At 46.7% G+C, this 17,402-nt stretch overlaps 1 protein-coding gene across 1 annotated transcript in view; it reads right to left on the bottom strand.

Moving 5' to 3' along the window:
• Positions 1–3,245: 3,245 nt before the first annotated feature.
• The window catches only part of LOC119449442 (prolactin-releasing peptide receptor), a 110,696-nt gene continuing 96,539 nt past the window's right edge, over positions 3,246–17,402 (bottom strand). The window contains exon 3 of the mRNA XM_037712619.2: positions 3,246–4,899. The gene's annotated coding sequence lies outside the window, so the exon portion shown is untranslated. The remainder of the gene's footprint in view (positions 4,900–17,402) is intronic.

The raw sequence follows: 17,402 nt of genomic DNA, 5'->3' as shown, positions 1-17,402 counted from the left end.
TATCAGATTCTCTTCACTCAGGCCTCTCCTTCTGTTAGCTACCCGCTTGATTAGACCGATGACGCTATCCGTCTTCTTTGCTAGTTTGTGAATGGTTTGTGAATAAGAAATTGATGGAACAAGATAATTAGCTGTTAGAAACTGATCAGTATTTTGGGACAGCTGTTCAGAAAGCAGCATTACCAAACCTGCTATTTCAATATAGTAGCAGTTATAATATGAATTTGGCTTGCTAAATTTTTCTGCCATATTTTTAGCATAAGCCCAACTACAAGGTATAATGAGTTGACCTACATGAGTTGAATGCACTTTTTTACGAAGACAGTGCTGAAATTTGTTACAGCAATTGTGTTGTGTGTAAGCATATAACTTATTACTTCCATTTTTTGCAGAACACCGCCCCAGCAGGGCCAACTCCACATCCCCTGAATCTGCCTTGTCTGTGTCTGAGCATGCGAAATGTGCTGTCTTCAGCCTTTCAACCGGTCTTGTTTACTGATAATTTTTGCATAAGTAATCACAAATAAATGTTGCGACAAACGATTGGCTTTTGTAGAATTGTGACATCCAAAGCAAAAGAAAATGACTTTTGCTATTCAGACATTGGAAGCTTTGTTATGCACTGATGCGCCTATAGAATGTGCACTTTGTACTGTAGTTACGAGATACTGAGCTCTGTAATATTGTTTTCTGTATTGTATCTTGCTGGTGCAAAATTTGCTAATAAAAATGAGAAATAAAACACATTTTTCTGCCTATTAATGTCCTGCCGAAACGCCATAGTGGCATGATACGGCGTACCTGGCTCTCGTATCTTGAACGGAACAAGGTAAATTTTGAAGGAGCATGGTTGCGCTGCTTGCACTTACCTAATATGTTAACAACCACATACACAAAAAGAAATTGTCACTACAAAAAGACTGGTTCCATCAACTCCAGGCAGTCCAGAAGGCCCACGATGCGGCGGTGAGACTTGGAATTCCCGTCCCGACGCGGGAGCGGCCCGCGGTCCCCTCCATAAAAATGGGGAAGGTGGAGGGGGGGGGGGGGGGGTGACTTCTTCAGGACCTCAGTGAAGTTTACTACCTACCTACGTACCTACTATAAAAAGAAAGAGGCTCAAAATGAGAGATGTTCGAAGAAAACAGCCTGCAACAGCAAACACAACTTGTGCTTCGTTTCCTTCCTGCGTCTGCCGAAAAAATCGCGCGCTCGTCGAGTGCATAGCAGAGGGCAAGCGGGACGGCTTCTCCCCTCGCGCATCAACTAAACAATTTCCATGGAATAAGGCTTGACTTGACAGAAGGATGGACTACCAGGCACCAGGCGATAAACTGGCGCTCCAGACGCAATTCCTCTTTAGTTTACCTAGGGTGTATACCAGCAGACATAGCCGTGGTCTGGTCGTGTTATTTAATGCGGACCATCTTTGTCCCGCACCAGCTTGACCGACGGATAGTACCCATATCCAAATTGCGCATTTTGCGCAATAGTTAAGTGCGAAGCGAAGTCTGCCAAGGCATCTAGCCTGGAGCGGCCAGGAGTGAGCGCGCTCCATGGCCAGCCTACGTCTGGTCCACGCAGAAAGAATTCTTTCTCCGTGGTCTGCTCTAACATCAAGTTTCGCGTGGTTTGAGGCTATAGTGGAGTGTTATCGTAAGTACGATAGTCTTACTTACGGAAGTGCGCTATTCCTATCGAAATTCCAACCGCAGATTTTCGCCCGTTTAATAAAGTGCGTCAATAAATATACACAGTAACCGTAGGAAGGAGCTCACTGATGTAAACATCTTCTTGATTGATGCCAGCTATTCGACAATAGCAGCCTCGTATGGGAATCTGCGATATGACGAAAAATAGCAGCCTGAAGAGAGTGAGGAGCAGGCTTCTGCTGGAAAGAGAGCGTTTGAGAGAGGTGACTTCGCGCTCCGCTTGCGAGCTCCACGCGCCGAGCCCGGCTGCAAAATTTGGCTGAAATGTTCACAGCAGCGTATGCTATCCGCGGACTGTGTTGTTTTTTTTTTTCACCAAGCCCGAGGGGTGGTTCAGGACCCCCTTAAGCTTATGCCCGGGCCTTGACTCAAGCTGGTTTTACTCGCTGGCTGAGTGTCTATCCGATCAGAGTTTCTGTGTAAGTTTTGACGTGCATTCGTTTCGGCTACTGGAGGTCTAGTCTTGAGGTATGGCGATGTCTCTTGTTCGTTTCCAGCACCCGTCTATTGCTTTTGCATCGGCACAGATTGAGATTGGCACTTTTTTGTCGTTTTGGGATATTCAAATTTAGGGTTCCTACCTAGGTGATAGTGAATATCGCTGCACTATGTCATGTTGGCAAGGCTAAACGGAACTACCGTATTTACACGAAATAACGCGAGTTATTTTTTTTTCGAAATTTCGGGCCTTCGGAATATTCGGAATCGTGCCACGAATATAACGTGTTTCCTTCTCTCTAGCACTTCACACGGGAGTGGCCACTGTGCACTTGGCGCCGCCTTTATTTTTCCAACTTGGGACGCTCTATGGTGCGGCCGTTTCATTGTGGTTGCGGAGTATTAATCGTAATCTTGGGCAGGACGATCGGCGCTGAGAAGGTAATTCTAGCAAGGCACCTCATCGAACGAGCCTCCATCTTTTGTTTAAGAAAATTGTAAAGCTGGTCCCCGACGGCGTTTACGAATGCTTGAAAATACTCTTACGTCCTATTGTTGCAAGGTTGTCACAAGACAACGCGCCAGACCATGCAGATCGGTGCACGCTAAGATTAAGCGCTTGTCCGTCACTGTTTTCTCCTTTGCGCTTCAGCTTTATTAGTTATAGAATGCTAACTAGTTCGCTCTGAAGCCTTTCACGGTGAAGGCAGCGTGTCACATCTTGACAGCCAAGGGCCGTCTTATCGGCCCCAAAGAGAATATTGACCCTGACGCTGCCGTGTTGGAGACAAGAATGCACGTCGACCCTTTCACCTGTTTGTAGTCGTGACGTGCAGCTACCAGCTGGAAAGGCACGAAATTCCCGTCTGCTGCAGGGTGACGCTGGCTGCTTTGCCACAAGAGGCTCACACATCCCCCTTCGCACATGGGCTTAATGAACCACGTGAAGGAACGATCTTTTTTTTTTTTTTTTTGCAGTTTGGGTGAAAAGGTAGTGATGTCCTTTGAACGTGGTAACTCAACAGCTGCTTTCCAAGTGCAATAAATGTATTAACATTGTACAATCTACCGCATATGCACTGGATTTCATTATTTTATATCCATCATGGCTTTATTGATCACTTTGAAGTAACGGTCGATACAAAAAAATATTTCCGCATTGTTGTAATATTGCAAGTACGTACGCATCACCGCATTACAGAAACCCAGTGCTCTGTAAAAGCACCACGCAAAACATAAAGATTAAAATGGTGACAACACCAATGTCTAGCACTACGCACCAACAACAGCCGAAGAAACGTTGAACTACAATCACCTCCAACGTACAATGTTGCGACCATATTTCTGCTTTCACACCGCTCTCAACGAACAGGTGAACTGTCAATTTATCGCTGAAACAACATGGCACATGTCTTGAGCCTCAGCGTTGCGCGCTGGAAGTGTGTGGGAAATATTCTTCATATGGAGGAGGGGGAGAGAGGCTGCCTCAGTACCGAAGATACAAAGGGAGGTGGCACATGAACGGCCACAATACCGCTCCTTTTGCAGCCTGAGAGTTCTCAGAAGAGTACAAAATACGCTTTGTCCGACTGCTGCCGCAAAGATGCCCATACTTTGTAAATGGCTCCAGTTAACTGTGTAAAACGCCTTTGTTATACGAACGCTAAATATGTCGCGCAGGAATGGGTGAGAAATGCAATTTTGTTCCCAAGCAGTGCTTTTTTTCTGCCATTCTTCAGTGACTCTTGCACGCTGCACCAAAGACAGAGATAGACCAACCACATGCAGCTATGTTTCAAACGTGCGCGTAGCATTTCAAACAATCCTTATGCTGCAATAATACAAAGCAACTCTGCTTACCACTTATTTTTTGTTTTACATGGATGCAATACACGGCGCAAATACGTCGCGGTCACACAGCCAGCTGACTTTCAACGTGGGTCCTTTTTATTGTGCTCTTAGTGACCACAACTAGAGGGTGCGTGTAGCATAGGCACTCATTGCCACCTGCTGCTGCAATCATTACCGCAATGATGTTGGCAACACACACGCACGGTTTTACTCGCTGTGGCAGCCAGTTAAAAGCCCCACTGTTCGCAGACTGGCTGGATCCCTCGCACGTTGTCAATCAAACCAAATGAGTGGGCGCATTAAAAGGGGCCGAATTCCAAGAGCTTTTTTCATTCGTACGTGCCTCTTGCCTTTGGCATACTGCTAATTGTTGATATTTTGTGAACAAGGGCTCTGCTTCCCGGTGCACAACCAAAGTACCAATGTCGCTGCGTTTGCATACGGGACAGTATCCGCCTCGTGCAGTTCACGTCGGTGCCGTTGACTGTGTCCCATTTACCCAGCGAGCACCACCCGCCGTGGTTGCTTAGTGGCTATGGTGTCGGTCTGCTAAGCGCTAAGCACGAGGTCGCGGGATCAAATCCCGGCCACGGCGGCCACCTTTCGATGGGGGCGAAATGCGAAAACAGCCGTGTACTTAGATTTAGGTGCACGCTAAAGAACCCCAGGTGGCCCGAATTTTTAGATAGTGGTTTTGGCACGTAAAACCCCATCACTTAATCCTCACGAGCACCGCAGAAGGCAGGATATTGTAAAAAACAAAAGCTGGAGGTAACAGCTGCTGTCCGATGGCACCGGGTGAAGGACCACCTGGCATTGCGCAAATGTTCGTCCAAACGGCGGCCCTTCCGCTTGTCTCCTGGGGACATTTCGCCGGAGCCTTCCTGCTGCCGCATACCTGAATGCAGAAAAGAATAAAAGCCCACTGGTTAAGCACAATCTCGTCTCCACACCCTGTCACATCGCTACGTTTGCGAAACGTGGTTTTACGGCTGGGCACTGTGCGTTTCGCTATGGTACATTCTGATTCAAAGTGCTGGTGTGGCAGACGCGTGGAAGACAACGGGTAGGAAACACTGTTCGGGAGATTGATTCAGCACCAGCGACAAAGAGCAGCTTATTTACGCCTTGTGAGAAACGAGACAAACAAGGACGCCATGATTCTAAGGCCACCAATCAAGGTGTGCCATAATCAGAGTTTCGCCATAAGGGCGCAGCAATGAATGCGATAGCAACACGTTATAATATTGCACTAAGTGTAAGGCTCGTATCTGTAGTGGTGGTATGAATTGAAGTAAACGTAAGCTAAGTAAAAGCACGCGGTGTGGTGAGTGTAGACACTTGAACAGAAAAATCTCAATGTCCGCAAGCAGCATCGTTAAGAACTAGAGGGTCTTGTCGGCGTTGTCGCCTTGTGTTGACCTCGCATTCCTGGACTGCGGCATACTCTCGGCGGCCCCGATGTGTGCGTACGCTTCGCGCTTTTGAAATACAAGGTGACGCCGACGTGGTCACTTAACCATGGCCTCCCGCAGAGCCACGTCGGGGCGCCTCCGGCGTTCAGCTGCAGCGTGCGCCGCGCACGCAGCAGCACAGTGTTTCGGCATCTGAACTAACGGAGGGGTTTTTGCTTGTATGCGGGCCCGCCTTGCCTTATTGTGATTAGCGCATCGCTGGAGCTTCTCGGCCGACGTTATGACAACACGCGGGGGCATTGATTGCGCGATGTTAGGGACGCGGTGCTTCACTGCGGAAACCACGCACCGACAGGTACTATTCTAGCCACCGTACCTTGGATACTACGTGTGGGAAAACGATGGCACAAGCGGACAGGGCCTGCATTCTCTGCATAGTCGGCGTACTATGTTTTTACCATTCATTCCAGCAAGCATAGTTGTCCAATCTGAGGTCTTAGAATACAGCTTCTTCTGTGCACCAGTCTCTGCGATTGGAACACGAACACGCTTAGACGCCTTTCGCCACCTGGCGTTAAAATGCAGACGCGAATTCAAAACGTACAGTTAATGTGAGTAATGTTTTTCCGAAAACTAAAACAAAAGGAATCAGTATATTTTATGTGTCATTATTGATGACGGCAAAAAATATGCGTGGAGTGCAATTCATGAAACGCGCCAAGCGTCTCATCGCGCTCCCTTGCACGCTGGGAAATACTTATCGATGTTCTGTTGCGTTTACTGAGGCATGCGCCCGTGGCCTAATGTTTAGAGGATCGAGCTGTTGTGCTAGGGATCCTGTGTTTCAATCCTGCTGCCGGACAATTTCATTTATGTTTATTAACTTATGACAACAACTTTCTTAGCGACTTTACGACCACTTTTCCATATCGGCTAAGTTTCAAATCTCTTTCTTGGGCCGATCCCGGAAATAGTGCAACCCTAAAAAGGGCAAAGCACTGACTGCGACATGGCAAGGTTTAGCGTCGCGCTTGAACTTCTCTTAGAAGTTTTTCTAACGCTTACGCGATATACGCAGGTGCGCCAAAATTTCTGGCACCCTTAAAACTTTACCACACCGTGTAAGGCCTGCAATTACATCACACAGGCGCCACTACGCTGCCCGTAAAGAGCCGCACCAGTAAAATTACATCACTTCCATTTTTGAGCTCTGATATTGCTTAGCACTTCTATTTTTTTATATTGCTTAGCACTTTAAAAGTGCTTAGCACTTTTAAAAGATTTAAGATAAAAGGCATGCGCTGTGAGTGTTATGTTTCATGACATCTGTTTGCGGGCTGCCATTCTCAAAGTTCTGAAGAATAATTTAGTCAGGAATGCAAGGCCTGGTATGAGCAACTATAGTGTAGATAGAATAGTGTAGCAATATAATACGTTTATACAGCATGGAATATAGCATGGCATGGCATATAGCATATATATATATATATATATATAAATATGTGCGGAGCCTCACGCCAACGCCGACGAAAACGGCGAAAATTCGCTTGGCGCGTCCATATAATTCCACTGCTTTGGCAATAAAAAACACTCAATAGAGGTAGCCACATGCGCCGTTATCAAAAATGGTGCCATGAGCCGCCTTTTTGCCTATCCATTTATGCATGAGAAATTTAGCGCCCATAGTGGCGTTTTTAATCCGCCGGAGCAGAGTTTTCAGGTGCAGACCGACACGGCCCCATCGTGAGGGCGCATCCTCATAGAGCCAGGTGAGGATCGTAGTCTGAGGGCGAGAGAGGGCGGACGTCGTGAGGGAAGGTAACTTAGACCAAGTGAGTCCAAGTGACAAGGCTGCATTTCAAGCCGATACGGCAAGCGCTTTGCATTTGTCACGCAGGAGTACTAAAACACCCGCTCGCTACCATGAGAACCTGCCAAGTTCTGTCGGTCGATTATCGGCGACATCGCACTCGCCCCTGGCAATGCCGACGCCAACAGGCTGACCACCGATGGCCATGTCGGCAGATTTTGCTGTGCCACTGCAACGTTACAGCAGCCGTATCGCCGCGCCGACGCTTCTGACGTGGATTTTGTGCCGCTGATTTCTACACGTGATGCTGGCTTTTCAGAGCGCAGCTCTTAGGCACCCGTTCCTGCCTTGAGCGTCGGCGTCCCTCGACGTAACCGAGCGAATGAGCACAGCGAAGGATGAAAGAGTAAACGCGCAGACGCAGCGGGGGATGAAAGACGGCGAGAGCAAAGAGAGCGCGAGGAGGAGGGGTGTGCAGCGAAAGGGTGACGGGGAAGCGGATTGCCGCACGAGACATGCTCCCCGTTGTAGTTTCGAGCTCACGTCGTAAACGTGCTCCACGTCGTAGTTTCGCCCGAAAGGCGAAGCATCGATTGCGATAGCAAATTAGTAGACAGCTATGCGAAGTGAGGATATTAGTTTTAGCGGCTATATCAACTTGCAGACATTCGCTTACTAACTAAATTAACAAGCACGCCGTCACGCGGGCGCAGGTACACATGAACACATCTCGCTCATCACCGCGGAAAATTGCTGTCAAGACGCTGGAGTCAGGAAGCGCGGCCGCGGCAGCGAGCGAATTCACCTTCGTGCTGTCTCTCTCTTCAACGCGAACTAAATGTCGAAAGCACAGCGCATACGATGCTGCCGGCACTGGGCGTACTTTGTCTACATCGCAGATCGCTTTGAAGATAAGGCCTGCGCGCGGGCGCGAGCAGCCGCCCGGAGTAGAACGCCCCCCCCCCCCCCCTTCCCTACCTTCCCCCCCCCCCCACCCCATGCGTCGCGCGTGACAGAAGACGCCGCGCTTCCGTCCCGCCTTCCTCCCTCACGCGCGTGAGATTGAGCCGCGATCGTCGGCTGACCCTCGCAAGCTTTCACTTGCACATACAGAAAGATTTAGAGCGCTAAATAAATCTAACTATCATATAGTAGATCCTAGTTTCCGTTCACACATTGCTCCGCTGAAGGCGACTAAGTATCCTGGCATCCTTCCTGTCTCAGTCTTAGAGAAGTTGCGCAGTAGGTCAAGCAATGATCCTGAGAGTATCGAGCCTCAGGTACATGATCGAAGAAATCAAACGGCTGTTCTCCCGTACATTCATGGGATCGCTCACAAACTGAAGAAAATAGGACAAAGAGCAGGTGTCGGTGTAGTTTTCTCTGCATCCAAAAAACTTGCACCGCTTTGCTTTAGAACTAATCCTGCTGCTAAGAAACGTAGTCCCTACAGTGTCAATCACGTTAAACAGTATACGGATTGTTAGAAAGGTGTAGTTTACAAGATACCCCTGAAATGCGGTCTGTCTTATGTAGGGCAGACAGGTAGATGTATAAATGTTAGACTGCAAGAACATAGCAATAAAATGCGAAAAGGGGCGAGAACGGTTTCTTGGAGTACATTGCGCACAATGCGGCTGTATTCCGTTTTTGAAAAACACCACTATCTTAGCTAGGCATTCTAATGAAAGCACTAGACTTATCACTGAAGCAGCAGCGATCGCTGAAGGTGACTCGGTCAGTAAGCCGTCGATTGTATTGACGGGTAAAGAACTTGCTTTCTTGGGATCGCACGTGCGCTCTCGTTCGTCATAAGAGGTTTGTTGAGGTTTGAATTTTCTGTGCTTGCTCATGTTGACTTCATGTTATGGAGGGGGTGCTTTTGTCGTGGTATCTTGGCTATATATTCATGTTATTCGAAATAAAATTTCAATTGTAAGTCAGCGCTCATGTCTTTCGTCATTCTTGCTGTCCCTTCGTCTATGTATGCGCTGTAAGGCATGTGCGCTGTAAAAACGTTTACCTCCTTCAGGCCAGCGAGTTCCTCCTTCAAACGAACAAGTGGGGGGAAATTTCACCCTTGCGTGCGTATCAGGTATGTGCGTCGCCGCCGCCGGCGACCGAAGCATCGACTACGACTTGTTTTCGGCGAAAAACAGTGCCAGAGTTATTTACCCGGAGGAAATTGAGTGAGAGCGGACGACGACCCATTCTTGCTGACTGAGGGAAGAGAACAATCGCGCACTGAGGGTGATGATGAGGGCGGGTTGACCAGGTGAGCAAGAAGCTTGCATGTCGACGGTTAAGGAGGAAAATGAAAAGGGTGGGCGTTTGCCCACGTCTAGTTGCAAATAGTTCAGTGAACCAATTTCAAATAATTAGTCACTAAGTAAGATAGAAACCAAATACCAATTTATTGTTTTTGTACTCCATGGCCAGAAATTAAGGTGAACAATTTTTAAATGGTATAGAACAGTGTTTGGACATTTCAGGGTTTGTTTGAGTTAAGTATGACGGAGGCAGTATGAATGATATCAGCTAAAATGTTCTGATGAACGGACACTGCCTCAAGGGGCGTCCGAACGACTACACGTTGACAAGCTACCGACTTCTCAGCAACGATTCCTACACCGCAGGACGAGGTGTTAGTGTTAGCACCGTCACAGTCTTTTCGGAAGATGGCGTATTGCCGAAGAAATTTTGTGTTTGTAGGTTTCAAATGTGACTTTTGAACACACAGCACCTAGGTATTGTATTTATGTAGGAGTTGTTTAATGTCATCGAGGTTGTGGAGAAGACCCCTGACATTCCAGTGTGGTATTTGTGGATATATGTTGAAGGTATTTTCGTGCTGTGTGTTTAAGAGAGAGGACTTAGCTCACAGATCCCTTTCCGGGCGCCATGACGCGAAGTTTGTCTTTTTTGGAGCGGTCGAGAGAATCCCGCCGCTCCGTAGGCACTGACTGCGCCGTCTGGGTGACAGTTGCGTCCATCGCCTCTTCTTGGGCGCTGGACACGCGCTCTTGCGAACGATATGTTCGCTTTGAGAGCCTCGCCTCGAGAGACGAGAACCTGGAGCCCAGTAAGAGGTCGATGGGCACTTCTTCACGGACGGCGAAGCAGCACTGGCTGCTGTCGCCAAGGGGGCTGGTGGCACAGCCACAGCCCGACATTGGGGGGCCGGGCCGATGCCAGAGTCTGCTGCGGCGTTGCCCCCTTGCACGCCGCATCAGCATACCCTGCAGTATGGAAAAAAAGAAACATCTTTTCGCGCTTCTTGAAAGGAAAGGTTTTCCTTTATTTTAAACGTGATATTCCCATCTGGGGCAAGTTGGAGAGTATGCCGAGCGTCCAAGTCACGGTTGGAAGTGGAGCGGGCAACTGCAGTTGTCGAATGCGTGTTCCCCCACATTTCGCATAGGTCAGTCTACCTCGGCAGCCTTGCGAGCCGTGGCCATATCTATGGCACTTGAAACATAATCGAGGATTTGGGATGTAAGGTCTGACTCGAATTTTGGTGTATCCTGTTTCTATAGGGTGTCCGGTAGAACACTTGACGAAAATGTGAGAGTCAGATGTTTAGTTTGGCTATCTTGGTTGATCCGCTTAATCTTTGTCCTTCGTACTCGAATCCCACTTTGTTCGTTCCAGCCCTCGAGGAGCTCTTGCTCGCTCAGGCTCAAGAGATTATCATCAAAGATAACTCCTTTACTTGTGTTCAGTGATGGATGGGGCGTCACAACGATTGGCATCTTACCAAATGCTACGAGCTTCGGGAGTTTACCGTGTTGCTGAATGTCGCGAACCTCAAGAAGGAGGTCGCAGCTGCTCATTTTCGTCACTTTGCAGCCGAATGGATGAATGAATGAAATCTTAGGTTTTACGTGCCAAAACCCCGATTTGATGATGAGGCACGGCTTAGTGGTGGACTCCGGATTAATTTTGACAACCAGAGGATCTTAAACGTGCCCCCAAAACACGGGACATGGGCGTTTGTTTGCCTTTCGCCCCCATCGAAATGCGGTCGCCGCAGCTGGGACCTCGTGCTTAGCAGCGCGGCACCATAGCCGCTAAGCCACCGCGGCGGCTACTTTGCAGCCGGCAGTATGTCGGTGAGACATTTGAAAGGTGAAATAGTTGTGGGACTGTCATTCTTGACTATATATTACATGGAAGTGGGGGAATGCTGTTTTGCGCTAGCTGAACAGCTGAACATTTTCTTGGATTCGTCATCTTTTGGAAAGAGGACGATCAGGAATTGGAGGGACCGACGTCTTAGCCATACCAAATTTATTTAATTTCTGCCGCTACGCCTGCCGCCCATAACCAACAAGGGGACGCTGCGAGATCCCAAGGAAACGCAGATGCCAGCTGTACATAGCTAATATAACCTAATATATATACTCAAAGTTGAAGGCACTACACCAAGTTAACCCTTGCTGCCTGGAAAATTGCAAGTAAAAGGAAGTGAGGAGAAGAAAGTAAAGATTGAAAGGGAAAGAGGAAGACGAAGCTTGGAGAGAGATGCAGCATAGGTATTACAGCCGTTTCAAGTTCTATCCCGCAATCAAAACCCACTAAACACGGTAAAGACAGTCTTTCGAAGAGAGATTTTTTTAAAGACAGCATTTTAGAGCAAGTGATTTCTAAAGTAGGCATTAATTCATCATATGTGTTTTAAAGGTATTACAGTGGAACTGCCGTTCCATTATTTCTGCAGCTACAGATTTAATATATTTTTGTTCACAATTTTCTCCCGACATTATTCTTTTGCAGGAGACTTGGCTCTCAAATGGCCAATATTTTCACCATATGACACTATCGTTTATTTCAATTGGACCATCCATCGAGAGGCGGAGGACTTGCTTTCTTAATAACAACTAACATATGCCACAAAGCAAAATTATCATATCAGCATATGTCTACGGAGTGCGAGATACTAGCAATAGATGTCACTATTCGTGGTTGTTCCCCGTTTTCTTTAATTAACGTATATTTTCCCGCAGGTGTTCAAGACATTAGATACATTGATACCGCTGTCAAATCTTGTAGGAAAGAAATTGTGATAGCGGGAGGCTTTAATTCGCATCATGTGGTTTGGGGTTTCAGAACAGACTCGTGTGGAAAGAGATTGTCGGACTGGGCAATTATTCAAAATTTTTGTTGCTTAAACACGAAAGCAGTTACGTTTATTCAAGGCCTTTATAAATCAGCATTGGATCTAACATTTGCCAGTTCGGGGATGTCCGTCACTTCCTGGTTTACAGTCGACTCTGCCTCAAACAGTGACCATCTACCCATTCGGTTTGATATTGTGTGCCCTCATACTTCTTTAGAGTTTCCGGCGCGCGTTTTTGTCAATTACCAGAAATTTCAGAGTATCTTAAAAGCGACCCTCAACTCCCAGATAACGGTGCCGGGTGACATCAAAGCCATAAGACTTCACGCTGTATTAAAAAGTTTCTATAAAAGGTCTCAGTTTAATGCTACCAAAGATAAAAGTACTCACTCTCCTTGGTGGAATTCGTAGTGCACGCGGGATTATAGACGACGAAAAGCCGCTTGGAAAAAACTACTTTACAATCACTCTCAGAATAACTGGAGTGATTATAAGTTTGCAGCTGCCACATTCAAGAGAACAGTATCGCATGCCAAAGACGAATATGATGAAAAACATGATGCATTCCTCTCTAAGCCTAGCAACAAAAAAGCTGTGTTCAGATTCCTTCGGTATAGAAAGTTCATAACAACACCAGCGACTATTGCGTCGGTAATTCTTTCACCACGCGAGATATCTGTTCATTATAATTCATAGGAAAGGGCTTAGCACAACGTTTAACATCATGTTTGCCAAATGGGCCATTAAGACCTCCCATCGCGGATGACTTTGTGGAAGTCACAATGCCAGAGCTTTCCAATATCGTTAGATCTTTGCCTGCCACAGCCCCAGGTCCTGATGGCATTTCCAATGCCATGCTACAAATTTTGTTTGCATTGTCTCCTGAGGAACTTCTGAACACAGTGAATTAGTCTATAAAAAATGCTTATATTCCTCAAGAATGGAGGACAGCCAAAATAATTCCGCTACTTAAAAAACAAGGAGCTGGCTACAATCTTGACACTATTCGGCCTATTTCTCTTACGTCAAATGTGGTAAAACTTATTGAAAGAGTTCTATATGAACGCATGATGAATCATACATCTAAATATTCGTTACTGAGCCCGAGTCAAATAGGTTTCCTGCCTGGTCTCTCCATTTGGTGTGCGCATGTAGGCTTGGAAAGCCGTATCCAACTTGCTCGGCAATGAAAAGAATTTAGTGCTTTAGTAACTCTTGACGTGGCGAAAGCTTATGACAGCGTCGAGTTCTCACTTCTGCTGCGCACATTACAGTCCTACAATTTTCCAAGATATATAACGGCATGGATTTTTGCATTTCTAAGAAACAGAAAATTTTATTGTTTTCAAAACGGCTTTTTTTCAACAAAGTTCGATCAGACAAGAGGGGTGCCTCAGGGGGCTGTTCTGTCTCCTGTACTCTTTAACCTGTTGATGAGTTCAATTCCACTGCGCCGGGAAGTTCATCTATATGTCTATGCAGACGACATCTTTTTTTTCGCGACAGCAAGAGGCATCACTTCCCTTTACCTGTCTTTGCAAACGTACCTCTGTTCTAGAGACGTGGCTTCACACTCTTCATCACTAAACGTAAACAAAAGTGCAGTCCTTGTCTTTCCGCTTTCCGAGCCGATACAGTTATCATTAGTATATGATCAGAGAACCATTCCACAGGTAGAGTCGCTTAAGTACCTGGGTATCACGTATGATAGAAAGCTTAACTGGCGTTCTCACACAGAAAATATTGCAACGAAAGGGACACGAGCCGTAGGTTTATTACGTAGAATCAGTAACCGGCGTTCTGGTATGGGAAGTGACACATTAATTATGATCTACCGTATGCCCGTACGACCGATTCTAGAATTCGGCTGTGTTTTGTTTTCCGGAAGTGCAGAATATAAAATACGACCACTTCTTCTTTTAAAGAGAGAAGCTCTTCGAATATGTTTAGGTCTACCGAAATTCGTTGCTAATAATGTGTTATACCAGGAAGCGCGCTTACCTTCTCTTCACACGAGATTCCGCATGCTTACGGTTCAAACCTACTTAGGAACTTATGAATCTCCTCTTAGACGTACGGAATATATATTTATTAGTGAACCAAATTCTTTTTTTGAGAACACGTGGCCACGGTTACATACCCCGCAGGTTGTATTTGTGCAGGCACAATTAGCATCTTTAAATGTTCGCATTAGAGAAATCATTGCGTTTCATAGGTCCACATTGTCCCTTAAAATATAATTTGCAGACATTTTTTCCAATAACGCAAAACTGCTGCCCCCAACATATTTGAATGCCCTTTTGCAAGACTATTTGGCCCATTTCCCAATAAATGTAATAGCGACTGATGCTTCCTCGTGTGAAAAGAAGGCAGGCGTGGGAATATACTCACTATCCCTTGATCGGTCTTTTTCACTTCGCCTGCCAGATTACACGTCAGTTTTTCAGACCGAAGTTCTGGTAATAGTTCTTGCGTTGCGAAAGTTACCGCTACATGTTACAAAAGTTGTTATCGTCACAGATTCCCTTTCCGTATATGCAGCGCGCTTAACGCGTCTACAAATTCGACAGCTTTGAACACGTTTTATACATTAGCTCCACCCCACTTAAGTTTAGTTCATTTAGTATGGGTACCAGGCCACCGAGACATCCATCTAACTGAAACAGCCGATTCTTTAGCACGAGCTTCTTTAAAAGGTCGGGTGATATCTGTGCTGCCGGCAACTGCACATATCACTGCAGTCAGATATAGGCAGTTTTCTTTGACTGAAGACAAGAAAAGCCTCGCATTAGCAAAATCTACAGATTTTATACATCTAAATTATTCTTGGAACCGACAGTGATGTCCTAACCGGCAATTCAAAGTTACATATGCAAGGCTGCGTTGCCGTATTCCACAACTTCATTTTTACTTGCACAGATGTGGTCGGGCGGCATCCCCACTATGCTACCTCTGCAATGAACCAGAATCTATTGATCACTTTTTATTATCGTGTCGGCGGTTTTCTAATCATCGATAACGTTGGTTGGAAATTCCACTTCGCAATCCAGGACTGCCGTTAAGCAGTTCAGTTATACTCTCACTTGGAGCCACGGTGTTAGGAAATAGCCACGGGAATGTTTGCCGAGCCATTTATATTTTTCTCCGCGACACAAAAAGATTGCCATATTAATATTTTCCCATTATTCTATGTTTGATTTATTTATCCTTCAATAAATATTGATTTAGAAAATTCAAAAAAGTGAAGTCACAAAATCACAATTATAATATTATTATTCAAAATTTACGTCTATCCTTTACTGTATATAATTTATTATTAAGTTCACGTTATTATTCCTCTCTAGGCAAGGCTGACTAACTTAGTATAGACTACTATATTTCTTTTGTTATCGGTTATTTCTCATATTCAATTATTCATTTATTTTCCTTTTTTGTTACTTATTTTTTCTAAACTAATTTATTTTAAGTTGAGATCATAATACCACCCGGTTCGTGGCCTATCCCCCACAGTGGGTTGTGCCATTGATTGAAGCATCAACATCATCATCATCTATACCATCCGCAAAAAATTGCGACATACCGAGCCCCTTAATCGCACGCTGACAACGACATGTACGTTTCCGCAGATAATCGTGATTGGGACATATTTTGCCTTATATCACATTCGCATACAACTCGTCCCGCCACGACACTGCCGGCTTTCCCGCCTTTTACCTCTTGTTTGGTCGCCATCCATCTTCTTCTTCTTTCTTGGGTTTTACGTGCCAAAACCAGTTCTGATTATGAGGCACGCCGTAGTGGAGGGCTCCGGGTTAATTTTGACCACCTGGGGTTCTTTAACGTGCACTACAACGCAAGCACACGGGCGTTTTTGCATTTCGCCTCCATCGAAATGCGGCCGCCGCGGCCGAGATTCGATCCCGCGACTTCGTGCTCAGCAGCGCAACGCCTTAGCTGACTGAGCCACCCCGGCGGGTGGTCGCCATCCAACGTTGCCCTTTGAAACTCTCCTGCCATCAGCTACGTACGCTCCTACACTGTACGCCCGCGTTGCTGCTGCTCGGTATCAAACAGCTCACCAGATTGTACGGGATCGACTCTCTGCCTCGCAGGTATCGTAAAAGGCCCATTACGACAGTCGCCTCCAGCACTGTTCTCTTCTCTCCGGGATTTTCGGTCTCTCTTTGCATGCCTCGCCGCCAAGTGGGCCTGTCTTCGAAGCTTCTGTCTCGTTACTCTGGTCCCTTCAAGATTCTTCGTCAGCTTAGTGAAGCCACATATGCGAGATCGCCCTAGTGGACGGTAGATCGTCATCTTCCGTACCATCTAGAGTGTCGTGCACATCTCCCGTTTAAAGGATACTTCACATGATGCGATTTTCGTCGCACCGGAAGTGCGATTTCCGTCGCATGCGACGAAAATCGCAGTCGCAGTGCCGACCCCGTGATTTTCGGCTGCGACCAACCGGTTGGTCGCAGCGTCGCAACATCGCAGCGATCGCTGCGATTTTCCGTCAAAATTTCGCCGAAAGCTATTTCGCGGTTTGTTTTGGGAAATGGCGTCGGTTGCGCGACACAACGCTTACAATTATTTTTTTGTTTGTAAATGTTGGTTCAACAAGCCTCGAATGGTGCAACTAATTGAGTGGAGCCGTGGATTGCGCAAGTGGTACGTACCATCAGCACCGATACGCGAACAGGGCAGATGAAAACTCGTAGGTCAGATTCGGTTCTGTGATTTCTATGCGTTTGTTGACACGCTACGTTGCTAATCACGCGACGCTTTTTATTGCGATAGCAATTATATGGACACTTCAACCAGATTTATGCCGTCGGCGTCGCCGTCGCCGTGAGGTTCCGTATAGATAAAATCTTCGCCGCGCGCCGTATGCCCGAGCGGAAGCGTGCGGGGACGCGCGCTATCACGGAGAGCGAACGCACTCATCTCCCACGCGCAAGCAAGGAAGCAGGAAGCCAGCGCCGGAGGGAGCGGGGGAGGGGGGGGGGCGCACTTCTACTCTGCCAACAACCGCGCTCGTCGCTCGTCCGCACCGTCCC

Source organism: Dermacentor silvarum, chromosome 1 (genome assembly GCF_013339745.2).
Source record: "Dermacentor silvarum isolate Dsil-2018 chromosome 1, BIME_Dsil_1.4, whole genome shotgun sequence".
Lineage (NCBI taxonomy): Eukaryota > Metazoa > Arthropoda > Arachnida > Ixodida > Ixodidae > Dermacentor > Dermacentor silvarum.
The sequence above is the reverse complement of the archived record's forward strand: the minus strand, read 5'-3'. Positions and strand labels throughout refer to the sequence as shown.